At 38.6% G+C, this 15,323-nt stretch overlaps 1 long non-coding RNA gene across 5 annotated transcripts in view; it reads right to left on the bottom strand.

Annotated features, from left to right (window-relative positions):
* The window catches only part of LOC149122318 (uncharacterized), an 81,082-nt gene that overhangs the window by 30,482 nt on the left and 35,277 nt on the right, over positions 1–15,323 (bottom strand). The window lies entirely within an intron of this gene.

Raw genomic sequence — 15,323 nt, 5'->3', positions numbered from 1 at the left:
ACTAACTACTCAGTTTCATTATTTGCCAACTCAGCCTTTCAATCCAAATGCTAAGAATATAAGTATTTGTAGCTATTATTTAGCACTATTTATCTGTATTCTTGAAAATAATGTGAATTTCAATTATTTAAATTTTTTGTAACAGAATAAATTATATGTTAAATGAAAAATTCTGTGTTTGGTGCTTTGAATTGAGGATGATCTCTGATAATGTTAACATGAAAATTTTAAAACTAATTATTTGGGGAGGAGGCAAGATGGTGGAATAGGAAGGGAGCACACCGATAGTCCAGGGAGAGATAGTTTAATAAAAGTGGAGATACTGCAGGTTCAAGGAAGAGTAGGGGAGGAAACAGCAGAAGAAATTCTTCCGGAACGCATGATTCACAGCGGACCTGCATGGAGAGCGTGGGAGCCCACAGTTCTGGACACCAGCGGCAGACTCAACACACCAGCGCTGGAACGCGAGGTGAGCCGAACCTCAATAGCCCAAGACACCAGCAGGCAAGCAGAAAGAGGAGACTAGAGGGAACGACCCCCGGGGGGGAAAAGTTCACCAGGCTAACTGGAAGAGAGAGAGAGAGAGAGAAAAAAAGGTGACTGGTATGGACACGGGTTTCTCTCTCTCCGCTCACCTCTCAAGGGCAAGCAAGACAAAGAGCAGGTGCCATCTTGGACATACGTCATAAGCAGAGCGACCTCAGGTCTGCACTGGCCCTGAGCCTAGCAGAAAAACCTGACTCTGGGCGGGGTGAATTAACAGATTAGGACCTAGTAAATTTGTGGTGCTACTGAACTGAGACTGTGAAAAAAGAGACGGTGGGGGAGAGAACTCACGGAATTCACGTGAGCACTCTCCAGAGACGCTACAATTCCGTAACTTTGGCAACCCAGTGGGAGACTGAAGGAGAATTTGAGCCCACTCTGAGGGCCGAACAGATTCCCTGTGTGGTCCTTGGGAAAGAGCTTCTGATCTCTGGCTCCTGTGGGTATATCATTTGCCTGCTAACTACCTCCAACTTCGTTCAGCTGTGCAGAATTACTTCCCTTTTGAATCAAAAAAAGAAAGAGAGAGAGAGAGATTTACCACGCCTAACCTGGGAGTGTCACCTTTGGCACACCAAACAGAGCTCTCAGGCCACACCCATCTCAAGCCCTAAGGCTCCATCAAAAACAGATAGTCCACTTAATCTAGAGTCATAGTATAACAAGAAAAAGCACCACAGTGAAGAAACCAAAGAATATCTCCAATATGCCAAACAACAAACACAAAAACAGAGGTAACAAGAACAAGGAAGTCACCATGACGCCCTCAAATGAAAAAGACACCCCAATTCAAGATTATGAAGATGATGACATAGAAGAAATGCAAGAAGCAGATCTCAAAAAATTGATAAGAACATTAAGAAGTTCTCAAAAACAAATTCTTGAACTACAGAAATCCTTAATGGACAAGATAGAAAATCTCTCTCGTGAAAATGAAATATTAAGGAGGAATCAAAACGAAATGAAACAACTAGTACAACAGGAAACTGTGATAGTGACTGAAGTGAAGAATTCAATAGATCAAATGAAAAACACATTAGAGAGCCTTACAAACAGAATGGGTGAAGCAGAAGAGAGAATATCGGACTTAGAAGACAGAGAACAGGAAAGGATACAGTCAGACCAAAGAAAAGAAGAGGAAATTAGAAATCTAAAACATACTGTCGGGAATCTTCAGGATACTATTAAAAAAAACAACATTCGGGTTCTAGGAGTTCCTGAAGGCATGGAGAGGGAGAAAGGATTAGAAGGCCTTTTTAGTGAGATATTAGCAGAAAATTTCCCAGGTTTGGAGAGGGACAGAGAAATCCTAGTACAGGAAGCTCACAGAACCCCTAATAATCACGACCAAAAGAGATCCTCACCATGACACGTTGTAATTAAACTCTCCACAGTGAAACATAAAGAAAAGATCCTAAAATGTGCAAGAGAGAAATGTCAGATTACTCTCAGAGGATCTCCAATCAGACTCACAGCTGACTTCTCATCAGAAACCCTACAAGCTAGGAGGGAATGGCAAGATATAGCCCAGGTACTAAGAGAGAAAAACTGCCAGCCCAGAATATTATATCCGGCAAAGCTATCATTTGTGAATGAAGGTGAAATAAAGACTTTTCATAGCAAACATAAATTGAAAGAATTTGTTGCCACTCGTCCAGCCCTGCAAAAGATGCTTAAAGATGTGTTACACACAGAAACACAGAAACACTGTCATCAATATGAAAGAAGGTAAAGGAAGGAAACCTCACAGCAAAAGATCACAGGGAATTCAAAGCATATATTAGAACTTATCTTTGGCAAATGGCAGGGCAAAGTTACCACTTATCATTAATCACATTGAATGTTAATGGCCTGAACTGTCCAGTTAAAAGACACACATTGGCTGATTGGGTTAAGGAACAAAACCCATCTATTTGCTGCTTACAAGAAACACATCTTTCCAACAAAGATCCATACAGACTGAAAGTGAAAGGCTGGAAAAAGATATACCATGCCAGCAGAAGTGAAAAAAGAGCGGGCATAGCCATCTTAACATCGGACAACATAAACTTTACCACAAAAACTGTTAAGAGAGACAAAGAGGGACTTTATAATGATTAAGGGATCAATACAACAAAAAGATATAACAATTATCAATGTATATGCACCTAACTACAGGGCACCGGTTTATCTAAAAGATTTGTTAATGGACTTAAAGGGAGACTTAGACCCCAATACAATAGTACTGGGGGACTTCAATACTCCACACTCAGAAATAGACAGATCAACAGGACAGAAGATCAACAAGGAGACAGTAGATTTAAATTTCACTATAGCCCAAATGGATCTAACAGATATATACAGAACTTTCAATCCTACAGCTAAAGATTTTACATTCTTCTCAGCAGTACATGGAACCTTCTCTAGGATTGACCACATACTAGGCCATAAAGCAAGTCTCAGCAAATTCGAAACAATTAGAATCATACCATGCAGCTTCTCAGATCATAAAGGAATGAAGTTGGAAATTAGCAACTCAGGAATCCCTAGAGCATATGCAAACACATGGAGATTGAACAACATGCTCCTGAATGAACAATGGGTCATAGAAGAAATTAAAAGAGAACTCAAAAATTTTCTGGAAGTAAATGAGGATAACAGCACATCATAACAAAACTTATGGGACGCAGCAAAAGCAGTGTTAAGAGGAAAGTTTATATCAATAGGTGCCTACATCAAGAAATTGGAAAGGCACCAAATAGATGAGCTTTCAACGCATCTCAAGGATCTAGAAAAACTGCAGCAAACCAGACCCAAATCTAGTAGGAGAAGAGAAATAATTAAAATCAGAGAAGAAATCAACAGGATTGAATCAAAAAAAACATTACAAAAAATCAGCCAAACGAGGAGCTGGTTTTTTGAAAAAATAAACAAAATTGACACCCCATTGGCCCAACTAACTAAAAAAAGAAGAGAAAAGACCCAAATCAATAAAATCAGAGATGAAAAAGGAAATGTAACAACAGACACCACAGAAATAAAAAGAATCATCAGAAATTACTACAAGGACTTGTATGCCAGCAAACAGGGAAACCTATCAGAAATGGATAGATTCCTGGACACATGCAACCTACCTAAATTGAACCAGGAAGACATCGAAAACCTAAACAGACCCATAACTGAGACAGAAATTGAAACAGTAATAAAGGCCCTCCCAACAAACAAAAGCCCAGGACCAGATGGATTCACTGCTGAATTCTACCAGACATTTAAAGAAGAACTAACTCCAATTCTTCTCAAACTATTCAGAACAATCGAAGAAGAGGGAATCCTCCCAAATTCTTTCTATGAAGCCAGCATCACCTTAATTCCTAAGCCAGAAAAAGATGCAGCATTGAAAGAGAATTACAGACCAATATCCCTGATGAACATAGATGCAAAAATCCTCAATAAAATTCTTGCCAATAGAATGCAACAACACATCAGAATGATCATCCACCCAGACCAAGTGGGATTTATCCCTGGTATGCAGGGATGGTTTAATGTGCGCAAGACAATCAATGTGATACACCACATTTACAGACTGCAGAAGAAAAACCATATGATTATCTCAATAGATGCCGAGAAAGCATTTGATAAAATACAACACCCGTTCATGATGAAAACTCTAAGCAAACTGGGTTTGGAAGGAACATTCCTCAATACAATCAAAGCAATCTATGAAAAACCCACAGCCAACGTCCTATTGAATGGGGAAAAGTTGGAAGCATTTCCACTGAGATCTGGTACCAGACAGGGATGCCCACTCTCTCCACTGCTATTCAATATAGTTCTGGAGGTTCTAGCCAGAGCTGTTAGGCAAGAAAAAGAAATTAAAGGGATACAAATTGGGAAGGAAGAACTCAAACTATCCGTCTGCAGATAATATGATTCTTTATTTAGGGGACCCAAAGAACTCTACTAAGAGACTATTGGAACTCATAGAAGAGTTTGGCAAAGTAGCAGGATATAAAATCAATGCACAAAAATCAACAGCCTTTGTATACACAGACAATGCCATGGCTGAGGAAGAACTTCTAAGATCAATCCCATTCACAATAGCTACAAAAACAATCAAATACCTTGGAATAAACTTAACCAAGGACGTTAAAGATCTCTACGATGAAAATTACAAAACCTTAAAGAAAGAAATAGAAGAGGATACCAAAAAATGGAAAAATCTTCCATGCTCATGGATTGGAAGAATCAATATCATCAAAACGTCCATTCTCCCAAAAGAATTTATAGATTCAATGCAATACCAATCAAGATACCGAAGACCTTCTTCTCAGAACTAGGAAAAATGAAGCTGAAATTTATATGGAGACACAGGAGACCTCGAATAGCTAAAGCAATCTTGTACAACAAAAACAAAGCTGGAGGCATCACAATACCAGATTTCAGGACATACTACAGGGCAGTTGTAATCAAAACAGCATGGTACTGGTACAGAAACAGATGGATAGACCAATGGAACAGAATTGAAACACCAGAAATCAATCCAAACATCTACAGCCAACTCATATTTGATGAAGGGTCCAAAACCAATCCCTGGAGTAAGGACAGTCTATTCAATAAATGGTGCTGGGAAAATTGGATTTCCACGTGCAGAATCATGAAGCAAGACCCCTACCTTTCACCTTACACAAAAATCCACTCAACATGGATTAAAGACTTAAATCTACGACCTGACACCATCAAATTATTAGAGAGCATTGGAAAAACCCTGCAAGATATAGGTACCGGCAATGACTTCTTGGAAAACACCCCAGAAGCACAGGCAGTCAAAGCCAAAATCAACTATTGGGATTGCATCAAATTGAGAAGTTTCTGTACTGCAAAAGAAACAGTCAGGAAAGTGAAGAGACAACCGACAGAATGGGAAAATATATTTACAAACTATGCAACTGATAAAGGGTTGATCACCACACTCTACAAAGAAATCAAGAAACTCCACAACATCAAAACAAACAACCCACTTAAGAGATGGGCCAAGGACCTCAACAGACATTTTTCAAAAGAGGAAATCCAAATGGCCAACAGACACATGAAAAAATGTTCAAGGTCACTAGCAATCAGGGAAATGCAAATCAAAACCACAATGAGGTTCCACCTCACCCCAGTTAGAATGGCTCACATTCAGAAATCTACCAACAATAGATGCTGGAGAGGATGTGGGGGAAAAGGGACACTAACCCACTGTTGGTGGGAATGCAAACTGGTCAAGCCACTATGGAAGTCAGTCTGGAGATTCCTCAGAAACCTGAAGATAACCCTACCATTCAACCCAACCATCCCACTCCTTGGAATTTACCCAAAGGAATTTAAATTGGCAAACAAAAAAGCAGTCTGCACATTAATGTTTATTGCAGCTCAATTCACAATAGCTAAGACCTGGAACCAACCCAAATGCCCATCAACAGTAGACTGGATAAAGAAATTATGGGACATGTACTCTATAGAATACTATACAGCAGTCAAAAACAATGAAACCTGGTCATTTGCAGCAAGATGGAGGAATTTGGAAAACATCATGCTGAGTGAATTAAGCCAGTCCCAAAGGGACAAATATCATATGTTCTCCCTGATTGGCGACAACTAACTGAGCACCAAAGGGGAAACCTGTTGAAGTGAAATGGACACTGTGAGAAACAGTGACTTGATCAGCTCTTGTCCTGACAGTTGATGTACAATGTAATACTTTATCCATTTTAGTATTATTTTTGTTCTAGTACCATTGATTGAACTCTGTAATTAACACACAATTATTCTTATGTGTTTAAATTTTAACTGAAAAGTGATCCCTGTTAGGAATTTGGAAAACATTATGTTGAGTGAAATAAGCCAATCCCAAAGGGAAAAATACCACTTGTTCTCCCTGATAGGTGACAACTAATTGAGCACCAAAAAGGAAACCTGTTAAAGTGAAATGAACACTATGAGAAATGGTGACTTGATCAGCCCTCACCCTGACTGTTGATGAGTAGCTTAATATGTTATCCCTCTTAGTATTTTTTTGTTTGTTTGTTCTACTTAATACTTTTGGTTGAATACTGTAATCAATACACAATTGTTCTTAAGTGCTAAAACTTAACTGAAAAGTGATCACTGTTAAATATAAGAGTGGGAATAAGAGAGGGAAGAGATGTGCAATTCGGGAAATGCTCAAGCTGCCTTACCTCAAACAGTAGAGTTAGAAACATACCAGGGGATTCCAATTCAATCCCATCAAGGTGGCATGTACCAATGCCATCTCACTAGTCCCAGTGATCAATTTATGTTCACAATTGATCGTAATGATAGGACTAAGAACCAAAGGGATCACATAAACAAGAATAGTGTCTGCAAATACTAGCTGATAGAATCAAAAAGGGAGAGAATGGTCCAACATGGGAAGTGAGGTACACAGCAGACCCATAGAATGGCAAATGTCCTAACAGCACTCTGGCCTCATAATCAGCCCTTAAGGCATGCGGATCTTGCTGAAATGCCCATGAGAGTATTTCAGGCATGGAAAGCCAAGACACTCTGGGGAAAAAAAAAAAAAACTAAATGAAAGATCTCCACGAGTGAGATCCCAGTGGAAAGAATGGGTCATCAAAGAAGGAGGTACCTTTCTCTGAAGGGAGGAGAGAACTTCCACTTTGACCATGGCCTTGTCTAAAAATGATCAGAGTCAGTGAACCCAGGGGGCTTCCATAGCCTTGGCAGCTCATGACAAGAGTGTCAATTTGTTAAGTCAACAACAGGAGTCACTGTGCACTTACTCCTCATGTAGGATCTTTGTCCTTAGTGTGCTGTACATTGAGATTTAATGCTATAACTAGTACTCAAACAGTATTTTTCACTTTATGTTTCTGTGCGGGAGCAAATTGTTGAAATCTTTACTTAATGTATGCTAAACTGATCTTCTGTATATAAGGAGAATCAAAAATGTATCATGATGTGAATGGAAGGGGAGATGGAGTGGGAAAGGGGAGGGTTGCGGGTTGGAGGGACGTTATGGGGGGGAAGTCATTGTAATCAATATTCTGTACTTTGGAAATTTATATTCATTAAATAAAAGTTAAAAAAATCTAATTATTTGAGGTGGGTACATTCTGTAAATAAAAGATAAATTACTGTTGTAGAGTGATTATTTATATGCAATTACTTAATATTTATATACATAATATAAATATTTATGATGATTTTTAATATTTATTAAGCTGGGAATAGAAGAAAAGTTCTGCTATAGGAAGATGTGAGTATATTTTGGAAGTGTTAGAAACAGAGTCTAGAAATAAAAATAGAACACAAGAAGTTATGAAACTCTGAAGAGGCCATTTTAACTATAGAATATTTGCAGTAGTTGGTTCAAACCAGTGGTTATCAAACTTTTACATATTTAACAAATGCTGGTATAAACCTCAGCCATACGTGTTTGAGAAAACTCTTGAACAGAATGTGCATTAATAGAGAACAAATGATTCAAGTTGAGTCTTCAGTTCTCTGAGTTGATTTTATTAAATTCTCTAAAAGAATAAAATCATTTCTGAATTCAAATTCTTCCCTTAAGAAAATCATGTAGCTAGTTTCTTACTGTACAACTCCACTGGTATCCTAAAATAGGCATCCCAAATGTCAAATTTCAAACACTAGGTGTGTGATTTCTTTGTTGAAGCCATCCTCTCTCTTCAGTTCGTTGCACACCAATAGTAGCCATCTGGCATTTCACTACTTGAATCTGATCCCTTTGAATCATCTTTCACTTCTTGCGCCAAATTATTTCACAAAAAATTCCCAATGTCTCTAAATTGCAAATATACACAGATTTATAATCAGTATGTCCAAGCCTACCACACTAATCCAAGCAGCCACTATGTTTCACCTATGCTATTGCCAAAACCTACTAACTGGCCTTCTATCTTCCATCACTGTCTTGTTAATGTTTTCTCAGCCCTTAAGAGAATGAAATCCTTTGAACATTTAAATTATATTATTTCTCTACTTTGTCTCCTAAATTTTCCAGTAATTTCACATCTTACCTTATCCCACCTGATCCTGTATGATCTGGCTTCACTTTACCAATAAGAGAATCTCCTCTACAAGTCTTGCTCTTTTCTAACTTGCAGAAGAGAAATCCTTCAATATTCTTCATTCATATTAATAATTTTTTTAAGATTTAAGATAAAGAGAGGAAATGGTGCACCTGTCTAGCCAACAAAGATCACTTAATGAAGGGAAAAAAATAGAATTTGTAAGAAAATGCTGTGATCATCATCTGTCTTAGAGGATATTCAGCTTATGTTTTCAAAAATGAACACACAATATTTTGTTATAATGTTTTTATTTTTTTTATTTGAGAACTAGAGTTACAGACAGTGAGAGAGAAAGAAAGGTCTTCTATCCTCTGGTTCACCTCCCAAATGGCTGCAATAGTTGGAGCTGAGCCAATCTGAATCCAAGAACCAGGAGCTGCTTCTGGGTCTTCCCATGCTGGTGCAGGGGCCCAAGGACTTGGGCCATCTTCTACTGCTTTCCCAGGCCATAGCAGAATGCTGGATTGGAAGAGGTGCAGCCAGGACTAGAACCAGCACCCATTTAGTAAGCCGCCTCCAAAGGCAGAGGTTTAACCTACTGTGCCACAGTGCCACCCCAACACACAGTATTTATAGGCAGTTTTCAGTCTTAGCTGTCAAACTTACTTATATATTGAATTATAGGTTTTAAATATTATGTGTACTTGGGTGCAGGCATTTGATACAGTGCTTAAAAGTCACTTGGAAAACATCATGCTGAGTGAAATAAGCCAATCCCAAAGGGACAAATACCACTTGTTCTCCCTGATAGGTGACAACTAACTAAGCACCAAAGAGGAAACCTGTTAAAGTGAAATGAACACTATGAGAAACGGTGACTTGATCAGCCCTCACCCTGACTGTTGATGAGCAAATTAATATGATACCCCTCTTAGTATTTTTGTTTGTTTGTTCTACTTAATACTTTTGGTTGAATACTGTAATCAATACACAGTTATTCTTAAGTGCTGAAACTTAACTGAAAAGTGATCACTGTTAAATATAAGAGTGGGAATAAGAAAGGGAAGAGTTGTGCAATTCGGGACATGCTCAAGCTGACTTACCTTAAACGGTAGAGTTAGAAACATACCAGGGGATTCCAATTCAATCCCATCAAGGTGGCATGTACCAATGCCATCTCACTAGTCCCAGTGATCAATTTCTGTTCACAATTGATCATAATGATAGGACTAAGAACCAAAGGGATCACATAAACAAGAATAGTGTCTGCAAATACTAGCTGACAGAATAAAAAAGGGAGAGAACGATCCAACGTGGGAAGTGAGATACACAGCAGACCCATAGAATGGCAGATGTCCTAAACAGCACTCTGGCCTCAGAATTAGCCTTTAAGGCATGCGGATCTTGCTGAAAAGCCCATGAGAGTATTTCAGGCATGGAAAGCCAAGACACTCTGGGGAAAAAAAAAAAAACCTAAATGAAAGATCTCCGTGAGTGAGATCCCAGTGGAAAGAATGGGTCATCAAAGAAGGAAGGAGAGAACTTCCACTTTGACCATGGCCTTGTCTAAATATGATCAGAGTCGGTGAACTCAAAAGGCTTCCATAGCCTTGGCAGCTCATGACAAGAGCCTAGGGTGATTACTGATGCCATAAACAAGAGTGTCAATTTGTTAAGTCAACAACAGGAGTCACTGTGCACTTACTCCTCATGTAGGATCTTTGTCCTTAGTGTGCTGTACATTGAAATTTAATGCTATAACTAGTACTCAAATAGTATTTTTCACTTTATGTTTCTGTGTGGGAGCAAACTGTTGAAATCTTTACTTAATGTATGCTAAACTGATCTTCTGTATATAAAGAGAATCGAAAATGTATCATGATGTGAATGGAAGGGGAGAGGGAGTGGAAAAGAGGAGGGTTGCGGGTGGGAGGGACGTTATGGGGGGGGGGGAGCCATTGTAATCCATAAGCTGTACTTTGGAAATTTATATTCACTAAATAAAAGTTAAAAAAAAAAAAAAAAAAAAAAAACAGAAAAAAAAGTCACTTGGGATGTTTGTAGCCTAGATCAGAGGGACTGGTTGAATTCTGGCTACACTTCTGATCCAATTTCCTGATAACGCACACTCTGGGAATGCAACGAATGATGGCTCATGCTTCTGGGTTCCTGCCATGTATGTGCACGATCCAGACTGAATTCATGGCTCCTGACTTTGGCCTAGCATAGTTTTGGATGTTGTTGACATTTGAAAGGTGAACTGGTGGAAAGAAGGCCTCTCTCCATTTCTCTCTCTCTCTCTCTCACTCTCTCTCTGTTTCTCTAGGAAAAAAAAAAAAAAAAACTTGAAATCAATTAGTATTATTTAAAAAAAAATTATTGATATCTGCATCTTGTCATCTGTGATTCTGATGAAATTATTCCAAGGTGTAACTTTGATACCAACATATTAATGTCCTCAAGTTACATTTTAACAAAGTTTAAGTCATATAAGAAGATATTACCTGGGGCCGGCACTGTGGCACAGTGGGTTAAAGCCCTGGCCTGAAGCGCTGGCATCCCATATGGACGCTGGTTCCAGTACTGGCTGCTCCTCTTTCTATCCAGCTTTCTGCTGTGGCCTGGGAAGGAAGTAGAAGATGGCCCAAGTCCTTGGGCCCCTGCACCCGTGTGGGAGACCTGGAAGAAGCTCCTGGCTTCTGACTTCGGATTGGCTCAGCTATGGCCATTGCAGTCATCTGGAGAGTGAACCAGCAGATGGAAGACCGACCTCTCTGTCTCTACATCTCTCTGTAACTCTTTCAAATAAATAAAAATAAATCTTAAAAAAAGATGATAGTATCTGCTGCTAAAATCTATCTATCTATCTATCTATCTATCTATCTATCTATCTATCTATACATACTTACATACATATTTCAAATATGTTTGAGAAAATATGTAGATATCTAGATTCAAACTGCAAACCAAACAAAATAGATTTCTAAATAGATCACCATTTCAATACAAATACAGAGTGTTTTAAAATCTTTAGATAAAACTTGGGTTTCTCCTAGGTTATTGCTTTCAAAAATGCAATTTGAAGGTTGGTCATTGTAGTGTAATGAGTTAAGCCACTAGAGATACATACATCCTGTACCAGAGTGGTGTTGCCTGGCCTCTATTCCTATCCACCTTCCTGCTAATGTACATGCTGTTGGGCACCAGGTGATGGCTCAAGTACTTGGGAGCCTGCCACCCACGTGGGCGAACAAGATGGAATTCCTGGCTCCTGGCATCCAATTGGCACTGGCCTGCTGTTGTAGGTATTTAGAGAGTGAACTGTGGACAGAAGACCTCTTGCTTTCTTTTTCTATCACACTGCCTTTCAAATATTTTGTTAATAAGAAATTAATTTGAGGCCGGTGCCACGGCTCACTAGGCTAATCCTCCGCCTGCGGCGCCGGCACACCGGGTTCTAGTCCCAGTCGGGGCGCCAGATTCTGTCCCAGTTGCTCCTCTTCCAGGCCAGCTTTCTGCTGTGGCCAGGCAGTGCAGTGGAGGATGGCTCAAGTGCTTGGGCCCTGTACCCACATGGGAGACCAGGAGAAGCACTGGGCTCCTGGCTTTGGATTGGCGCAGTGCACCGGCCGCAGCAGCCATTGGAGGGTGAACCAACAGCAAAAGGAAGACCTTTCTCTCTGTCTCCTGTCTCTCTCTCTCTCTCTCTCCCTGTCCATTCTGCCTGTCAAAAAAAAAAAAAAAAAAAAAAAAAAAAAAAAAAAGAAAGAAAGAAATTAATTTGAGGAAAACAAGAATTCTTTCTCTCTCTTTTGTCTATCTCATTTTCTTTCACCATACACACACATACAAACACACACATATAGTTTACAAAAAAGCCATAAAATCTACAGAAATAAAATCAGAAAGTTTATTTTTATGATAGCAATAACATATTTGCACGTGAAAATATGTTCAACCACTGCAACCAGCTAAATTAAATTAATTTGTTTGCATTTGTATGTCATTTCATGTTTGTATGGTGGACTTGGACAAGAGAAAAATGATGAATTTCAAATTACTATCAAAATTCTGTATCATTTAAAGAATAATGATTTCCTAATAGTATTAGATTATTACATTAAACAGTCTGATGCAATGGAATGATTGCATTAGTCACCTTTTCAAATGTGATAATGCAAAGATATTTTATTATTTATATATTCATAAGTTACCTTTATCTTCCACGGAATCACATAACCTGTAAAATGGAAAATTAGTAGACACCTATTCAGTTCTTTAATCAGTTAACTAATGTTCTATACTGAAAATTCACCATTCCATCACTGCCATATCAAATGAAGTTATCTAAACTATAAATTTGATTTTTGTTCTAATAGTATAAATGACAAGATTTAGTATTTTTTCTAAATTAAACACAAAGTAGACTGGCAAAGTGCGATTCTAAATTCTAATACCATGCATACCATATAAGTTTAACTTTAGAGAAAGACATAATTTAATAAACAGCTATAAAATTTTGACACATTTGTGATCATTCCAAATGGAATCAGATAAATGTGGAATACAAATATATTTAATATAGTGAAGTTCATCCCATTACATGTAAATCTAATAGTACAGAAAAAGAAATACATATTGGAAAAGAATTTTTTGCATATTATGAATTTTTAAAATACCTTTCCAAATGGAAATTCCTTTACTTATTTTAAATGGGAAGGAATAATTCATCTTATAACCTTTACCTGGAGGTTAGAAATGATAGTACTAAAAAGGAAGAAGTTGTAAAATTCTTGTAAAGATCTTCCACTAAAAAGGGAGAACTTGTAAAATTACAAATCTTTAAACATTGTGATTGGAATACTTAGGTAGATTATCCACTTGATGCAATATCACACGTTAGTCATCTCAAAATGTTCTATTACCAAAGTTAGAAAAATATCAGAAACCTTTGAGAAAATTTTTTTTTTTTTTTTTTTTTTTTTTTTTTTTTTTTTGACAGGCAGAGTGGACAGTGAGAGAGAGAGACAGAGAGAAAGGTCTTCCTTTGCCGTTGGTTCACCCTCCAATGGCCGCCGCTGCAGCCGGCGCACCGCGCTGATCCGATGGCAGGAGCCAGGATCCAGGTGCTTTTCCTGGTCTCCCATGGGGTGCAGGGCCCAAGCACCTGGGCCATCCTCCACTGCACTCCCTGGCCATAGCAGAGAGCTGGCCTGGAAGAGGGGCAACCGGGACAGAATCCGGCACCCCAACCGGGACTAGAACCCGGTGTGCCGGCGCCGCAAGGTGGAGGATTAGCCTATTGAGCCACGGCGCCGGCCAGAGAAAAATGTTTTATGAAAACATTTCTCTGAAACATCTATCTTTTTTTATATAGTAATATCATAATTCTGGATTTTGCCTTTCAGACAAGCCTCTTTAGCCAGTTAGTTCTGAACCTTTCTGTTCAACTCACTCCAAAGGAGACTAGTAAACATTCTTCCCAAGATTACAACTTGGAGAATATGTAAAAAGAACTAAAGATTCTAAAATTCCATAAAACTGTTCCCAACTCTGATTTGGAATGTCCTCTGCTTGTCTATTATGTCAGTGGTAATAGATCCCTGTCTTTTGCTGAGTGGGGTTAGAGTACAAGGAATTATTCTCAAAAGCATCTGCATTATACTAAGTGAATGGACTGAGTCAAGAGGTTGAGGCTGTTATTACTTGCCACATGTGTATTTCTCTAATTCTCACACATTCTTGTTCTGTTTCACTCAAATCAACTGTCTTATAGAAAATACGTCATAGACCTCTTACAACAGGTTTCTGATTGAGACATTCCAAAAGGTCCCATCCTGATTGAGCTCTTTCATATTTCATTTTCTCAGAAAATAAATCATATTCAAGGATATCATTTCTTACACAGACGGACAAAAGCTGTCTCCTGTCACCAATTTTCTGAAGGACACATTTCTGACAGAGCCTCATCCTAAGTCCTAAGCAGAGAAATCAGTGACTATAAATATTTAGTGAATGAAATTCATCAGTTCTATCTCTTCACATACAAGAGAGGTGGTTGTGGATCTCAGCTAGTCTAAGCCTGGAGTTATTCATAGAGATCAAGATTGTCTATTGGTTCTGCTGCTTTTAAGAGCCCTACTACACCCAATCTTTTACAAAGTCATTTTTTCCATCTCTATAGATAGTTTTAAGGCAAGCATATAGCCTATCCCCACATGTAGTCAAGGTAAGGGGAAATTATCACTTCCAAGAGAGTAGAGGAAATTGATGCATTCTTTGACTCAGGAATGTAGAAGAAGGAAGCAGCTAGGAGAGCATTTCTCTCGCTCCGAATGTCCTAGCTAAGCATGGGTTTGCTGAGTGAACTGCATTCTTTCTAACTCTTCTGTCTGGAGGGAAAGAGATTTTGATCTACTCTCAGCCTTGGGATATGGTTGCATGGGCAATATTCCCCCTTCTAGTACAGATATATGACCCTGCTTTTTCTGAGACTGGTTAAGTGCGTTAATTCTGGGTGAAGTAACAGGAAACCCACTGTGGCTGTCTAAGCCAGATGTTCCAATCCAAACTCCATCAACAGAAGAGATGACACTTCTCTCTGTAGCATTCCAACTTATGTGATTTATGCCTCAATTGGTTTTGTGCACATGAGAGAAGACCAAGTATGTTTTTTTTTAATCAACCTAAAGCTCCTATGATCAATGATATAATAAGCTATAATTTTTCATTTTCTAT

The sequence above is a fragment of the Oryctolagus cuniculus genome, chromosome 14 (assembly GCF_051225735.1).
Source record: "Oryctolagus cuniculus isolate XC-2025 breed Fujian yellow rabbit chromosome 14, ASM5122573v1, whole genome shotgun sequence".
NCBI lineage: Eukaryota > Metazoa > Chordata > Mammalia > Lagomorpha > Leporidae > Oryctolagus > Oryctolagus cuniculus.
This window is presented reverse-complemented; position numbering and strand designations above follow the sequence as displayed.